This window comes from Neophocaena asiaeorientalis, unplaced genomic scaffold (assembly GCF_003031525.2).
Source record: "Neophocaena asiaeorientalis asiaeorientalis breed wild unplaced genomic scaffold, Neophocaena_asiaeorientalis_V1.1 scaffold205, whole genome shotgun sequence".
Lineage (NCBI taxonomy): Eukaryota > Metazoa > Chordata > Mammalia > Artiodactyla > Phocoenidae > Neophocaena > Neophocaena asiaeorientalis.
The window spans coordinates 3164333-3170332 of record NW_020174369.1 but is presented as its reverse complement, the minus strand read 5'-3'; positions in this window follow the sequence as shown (position 1 = coordinate 3170332).

Here is a 6000-nt window from a genome sequence, read left to right as displayed (position 1 = left end):
TTTAACCTACGCTCTTCTCTACCCAGAGCTAGGCACTAAATCTATAGAGTCACAGATTATGACATTTAGGAAAACTTTTTTCTCACAAGCACGAATTAAAAAGCACATACATTTGTAACATCATCTGTTTCATCAGGGTTAATACAAAATTTAACAAAGAAATTTGATCTGCATCTCCAATTTACCAGTGGTTTAATAGTTTTCTTACAAATTAATACCACATTTTGCGATATTTCCAGAAAATCACTGTGGAGAATAATGTAATATACTTTAGCTTAATTCCTGACCTTTTCTTAAATGGTTTTATGTGTGCTGTTCCCCCAAACTCTTGTTTTTTCATTTAACCTATAATTTGTGCTTTCCGGTATTTTCTAAATCTTATCTTTTAAGCTACCTTAAATCCTTTCTGGAACAAGGCAGAGAATAAATATGTCATCCCCCCTAAGTCAGGAGAAAGTCAGAATATCCCAGAGAAGCTGTGATTATGCCAGGGACTCTATACCAAACTAAATTTGAACAGGTAAAATTAACTCATGGTATCTGGGTTGTTTTATTTTTATACCTTTGACTATATTTATGAATATATTCATAAGAACTTTAATTTCAGCAAAAAATGCCTGATCTGCCGTCTTTGAGGTTTCCTGGAGTACTCTCTTAGGAATTAAGAAGTACGTTAATTATGATTTTCTAGTTTGTATTCCTGTTTCATAGGTTACCACAGAACATTTGTTTCAGCCTATGGATTATAAAATAGTATTTAGATTGTAGCATGATTTAAATAGATAGGTCATATATATCTTTAAATTTGTGGATTTGATGTGTAAATTGTGTATTATGTATAAGTTTACTATGATTATTGGTAAACCTGTTGCTCTTGTTTTCCCCAAATGTTATCAGTGTTTATGGATTTCTTTATTAGTTTGAATTTTGGAATGTTCTGTAATAAGATATAATGATTTCAACTATTTTGTGCTTTTAAATATGCCATGTTGTCTATATCTGTAATAAAGAATATTGTAAATATTAATGTTTGTACAATTATTAAAGCTTTTCCTCAAAATGATTGAACTCTCCTCGTACTTATTTTATGTACTGTGACATAAAATATATCATTTTGAGCTTTGGGGTTTTAGCTTGTAAAATTTAAAGGGAAACATTCTGAAGATTCTATATAAATAAAATTTTGAAAGTAAAGTGGTGAATCATTTGGTTGCTTTCTAAATCATTAGCAGCATGGACACAGAATTACAAACAATGCCCCATTAATTCAGCAAACATTTGTTGAGCATTGTAGGGGCACAAAGATGAATGTCTTGCTTTCTTTCCACAAGAATCCTACTACCTACTACCTAGTAAGTGGGCAACATAAAACCTAACATAGGTAGCTAAGACACTAGGATACAAACTGAACTGATTATAAATGCCTGTAAGACTTCAAGGGTAAGAGGTGTTTAGATAAATGAGAATTCTCTAGAATGTAAGCAGTGAGATTAATTGCTTGGAAGAGATCGCCTTTAAACCAAAATGACATTTGGGGAAGATGTTCTGTAGGGAAGTGATCTTAGAGCATAGGCATGGAGGTAAGGAATGAAAAAAGATTTAGAGTGGTGAGTCTTTGGCCAGAGGGTAGGGTACATGAAGATGTTAATTATGAAGGTAATTCACATTCAGTCAACTAAGGATACAAAAGGTATAAATTAACAGAAAATTCGCACCTTAGAATTAACTCATTAACTGGTCTTTAACTTCCCAGTCCTTATTTTCTGCAAAACCTATCAATTTCAAAAACAGAAGAACAGGGTCAGACTTGTGTATATTCAGTACATATGTATCTTCAGTGTCTGTCCTTTTATTGAGGACTTCTTTCCATCTCAGCACATAAACATCTATTCATTCTTTGCAAGAGGTACATAGCATTCTGTAGTATAGATTTTCCATAATTTTGATCAGTTTTCAACTGATGAACTTTAGATGTTCATCTAAAATAACTTGTTATGAAAGTTATGAAAAATAACTTTTGTTTGCACACTTCTAAAATTTCTCTGAATAGATTCCTAGGTGCTTAATTGCTAGATAAAGATCTGTGTACCCCTTACATTTTGTTAGTATCTACAAAAAAAAATTTCAATTTCCACAAGCTAATTTTTCTCATAGTACAGCCACGTTCATCATCTTGTTTACAGAACCAGTTTGAATTCAGGCTCCTAAATGAAAGTAATTTAGGTGGCAAAGTATGATAAAATCCTAGGAGTGCTAATTCCACGAGGCTGTACAGCTGTTATGGATTCCTGCTAATTAAGCATTTGCTATAATTTTCTGATTGGCCAGCGTCATAGCCTGTAGCTCCAGACCAGCATTGTTCCACAATCCAATTTGTACTGTAATAATGTTTTTTCTTACTGTTGCTGATGTGTTTCTACATCAATGATTCTCAATTATCTTCCTATAGAATGCTAGCTTAAATACAATATTGTCAGTATTTGCAAAGAGATATAGCTAAATAAAAAACTTGCTTTTGTCTTCCATATTTTCCCTGCTATCAAAAACAAACCTTATCAGTTAATAACTCTGATACCTGTTACTGGGTATAATCCATGATTCCTCTCCCACCTTCCCCCATTAACAAGTTCACCTCAAAATGCGGAAGAATTGGACAGTTTCTGAAAGCGAGTTCACTGCTTAGTTCATTTTACCTAGATTAGTGATCATTGAACATTCTTTTGTTCCAAAACACCTCATAATTAGGACTCAGCAGTAATTGTGGCATCTTGAACCATCAATAACCAGAAGATTGTCCACATCAGACTCCCTTTGTGTAACAAAATAAAGGAAATCTTGATAAGACCTTTTTCAGAACCATCTTCCTAATCACAAAACAATGAGTAGACTAATCCTCTCTGTCACAACCCCCGCCCCCACCCCCAACCCCCGCACCGCCAGACAGAGAGAGACAGGGAGATTCCTTTTAGGCAAAACCTCTAATTAGATTGCAACGTCACAGATTTGGAGAGTATGTTAGGATAATTAAAGCTAGCTGCTAGAACAAACCACCCCTAATTTTCAGTGTCTTAATACTGTAGGTTTATTTCTCACACAAAGTGCACTGCAGCTATTCTGATTGGGTGGCTCCCCTGAGCAGCTCAACTCCCACAGGTAATTCGGGTACCCAGATTCCTTTCACATGTAGCTCTGGCATCTTGTGACTCTAAGTAGCACAGGTGTAATCCATTTGAGGACAGGTTGAGAAAAAACAGAATCACACATGATAATTGACCTTGGCTTGGAGTACACACGTCGGTTTTGCTCACATTTCTTTAAGAACTAGTCATATGGTCCTACGTTGATGCCAAGAGGGGCTGCTCAATGGAGTCCTGATTGCACAGCTGCTTCACAAGATTCTACACTGTGGAAGGAGAACACGAATCTTTGTTAATGACTAGCCATCTCTGTTACAGATGGCTAGGGTTGGTTTTATAAAATGTTACGAATTCATCTTCAAATGGACTTTAAATTACTGTGCCAGAGCCCTAGTATTAAAAGAAAATGGATAACGTGTCCGCCTAAAATCAAAGAATCTTAAAAGTTGGAAAGGACCTTGGAAACGTTTAGGCTTAGAGTCCTATCTTCTAATATGAAGAAACCGAGGTCCATGGAAATGAAGCAAGGCATCGCCCAGTCATACAGTCAAGTTTGTAGAAAGGCTACGTCTAAAAAAACCACAGTTTTGCTATTGCACCATTCTTTTGAGTGATTCCAAATTATTTTTAATTTCATGGCATAAAGAACTACTCTGAAGATTTTATGTGCAATTCAAATCTTCAATATAATTTATGTTTTAATTTAAAATGTAATTTTGTCTTTCAGAACTGCAAGATCTAATAAATGCCCAGAACATGACTTTTATGGAAAAGTTGACTAAAGAATTACTATTAGAAGTGATATAATTAATGGCCCTTTATTAGCTTTAATCTAAGATTAGCTTTATTAGCTTTATCTAAGATTAACGAACCCCAAATCTTTGCTGTTAGCTTATAAATCCACAAAGCTACATTTGTTCAATCTTTGTAATGAAAATGTTAATATCTAAAGCCACTAGAGGGCCCTCCATCACAGTCTATGAGCACGACGATCTCAGCCCTGCAGTGTTGATTGGCTTTACAAAGTCAGAGAAGGTTGTACATCAGGCTGAATGTGTAAACACTGTAAATCATTTGGTTGCCTAGTGCCTTGACATTGTGTGATCTTGGGGTGAGTATCCTTGTTTCATGGTATCTACAGTGTAGCCATTTTCATTTCTTAAGGTTTCAGTTTGAAGGTATTATAATAATAGCATCATCCATTTATAGTTACAGTTCTAAATGCTATACATAACAGTATAACATTTAATCCCCACAACAACGCTGAAAGAAGTTTCATTATCCCCATTTTAAACTTAGCTTTAGGAGACTGGTACAAGATGTTGGAGTAGAAGGATGTGCGCTCACTCTCTCTCGCAAGAGCACCAGAATCACAAGTAACTGCTGAACAATCATCGACAGGAAGACACTGGAACTCACCAAAAATAGACACCCCACATCCAAAGACAAAGGAGAAGCTGCAATGAGACGGTAGGAGGGGTGCAATCACAATAATATCAAATCCCCTAACTGCTGGGTGGGTGACTCACAAATTGGAGAACACTTATACCACAGAAGTCCACCCACTGGAGTGAAGGTTCTGAGCCTCAAGTCAGGCTTCCCAACCTGGGGGTCTGGCAACAGGAGGAGGAATTCCCAGAGAATCAGACTTTGAAGGCTAGCCGGATTTGATTGCAGGACTTTGACAGGACTGGGGGAAACAGAGACTCCACTCTTGGAAGGCACACACAAAGTAGTGTGTGCATCAGGACCCAGGGGAAGGAGTAGTGACACCATAGGAGACTGAAGCAGACCTACCTGCTTGTGTTGGAGGATCTCCTCCAGAGGCAGGGGAAGGCTGTGTCTCACAATGGGGACACGGACACTGGCAGCAGAAGTTCTGGAAAGTACTACTTGGCAGGAGCCCTCCCAGAGTCTGCCATTGGCCCCTCCAAAGAGCCTGCAGGCTCCAGTGGTGGGTCATCTCAGGCCAAACAACCAACAGGGAGGGAACTCAGCCCCACCCATCAGCAGACAAGTGGATTAAAGTTTTACTGAGCTCTGCCCACCAGAGGAATACCCAGCTCTACCCACCACAAGTCCCTTGCATCAGGAAGCTTGCACAAGCCTCTTAGATAGCCTCATCCACCAGAGGGCAGACAGCAGAAGCAAGAAGAACTACAATCCTTCAGCCTGTGAAAGAAAACCACATTCACAGAAAGACAGACAAAATGAAAAGGCAGAGGAATATGTACCAGATGAAGGAACAAGATAAAACCCAGGAATATCAACTAAGTGAAGTGGAACTAGGCAACGTTCCAGGAAAAAAAAACTCAGAATAATGATGGTGAAGATGATCCAGGACCTCGAAAAAGAATGGAGGCAAAGATCGAGAAGATGCAAGGAATGTTTAACAAAGATCTAGAAGAATTAAAGAACAAACACCTATAAGAATAAAAGAACAAACAAACAGAGATGAACAATACAATAACTGAAATGGAAAACACACTAGAAGGAATCAATAGCAGAATAACTGAGGCAGAAGAACAGATAAATGACCTGGAAGACAGAATGGTGGAAATCACTGCCACGGAACAGAAGAAAAAAGAACGAAAAGAAATGAAGACAGTCTAAGAGACCTCTGGGACAACATTAAACACACCAACATCAACATTACAGGGGTCCCAGAAGGAGAAAAGAGGAAGAAAGGACCTCAGAAAATATTTTTAAAGATTATAGTCGAAAACTTCCCTAACATGAGAAAGAAAATAGCTACCCAAGTCCAGGAAGTACAGAGAGTCCCAGGAAGGATAAACCCAAGGTTAAACATGCCGAGACACATATTAATCAAACTGACAAAATTAAAGACAAAGAAAAATTATTA